At 34.7% G+C, this 996-nt stretch overlaps 1 pseudogene; it reads left to right on the top strand.

Annotated features, from left to right (window-relative positions):
* Window positions 1-704: 704 nt before the first annotated feature.
* On the top strand, window positions 705-862 carry LOC111725236 (annotated as a pseudogene).
* The last annotated feature ends 134 nt before the right edge of the window (window positions 863-996 follow it).

Below are 996 nucleotides of genomic sequence, written 5' to 3'. Positions count from 1 at the left end.
ATTATAAAAGCAAATGGGAAGCCTATCTGAAAGATATCACTTTCATTCTAGATAGTGAATATTCCCCAGAAACATTTTTTTCAAGCACAATAAGCAGAACCAGTCAAAACTAATACACACAAAAGTACGCTATGAGAACGGGAAGGAAATATTGAAAGCCAAAGTAGATCCTAAAATACTTAATGTATTAGAAATACCAGATACAGATTAGAAAACAATTATTCTTTTTATGTTCAAAGAAATAAAACAACCAAGTTTGTATATGTTATCTGAAGAGACCATAATCATACAAAAATTGACAAAGCGGATTTGAAAAGTTATGATTTAAGAATTACAATAACAAATACTGAAAACTCAATAAGTGGGTTTAAAAACTGATTACCTACTATTGAAGACAGAATTAAATAGACTAAACATCAAAAGAAGTTACTCCGCACAGTTCGTAGAGAGAGAGGTTTAGTGGTATGGGAGGTTTAGTCAGATTATGATTAGAAGAAGAAAGAGTAACTGTTATTGAGGGCTAGTAACTCTTCAGAACTGGTAAAAGACGTATATCCACAGCCTCAAGAAACCCAGTGGCTTTTCAGTGGTAATGCCTTCCTATAAGAACATTCGTCTTGCAAAGGATCTTATTCATCTCTCTCCAAAAGAGCCGAAGAAGAGACAAAAATAAACACCTGGTACAGATCCCCAGATCCTTCTTCATGAATGTGAAATGCCCAGGATGCTATAAAATCACCATGGCCTTGAGCCATGTGCAAACAGTAGTCTGTGTGTTGATTGCTCCACTCTTCTCCAGGACTCTACAGGAGGAAACATAAGGCTTACGGAAGAATGTGCCTTCAGAAAGAAGCAGCACTAAATGCCACCTCAATATGTACACATCGCAGATATATTGTATATATATAAAAGAAGCCAAAAGAATTTCAAGAAGTATAAGACAGCTTCATTTAGGCACATTATAATGAAATTTATTTAAGTACACCAAAGGAAAAA

This window comes from Otolemur garnettii, unplaced genomic scaffold (genome assembly GCF_000181295.1).
Source record: "Otolemur garnettii isolate 467f Iridium unplaced genomic scaffold, OtoGar3 scaffold00034, whole genome shotgun sequence".
NCBI lineage: Eukaryota > Metazoa > Chordata > Mammalia > Primates > Galagidae > Otolemur > Otolemur garnettii.
Note: the sequence above shows the minus strand (reverse complement) of the source record. Positions and strands in the feature narration are given on the sequence as shown.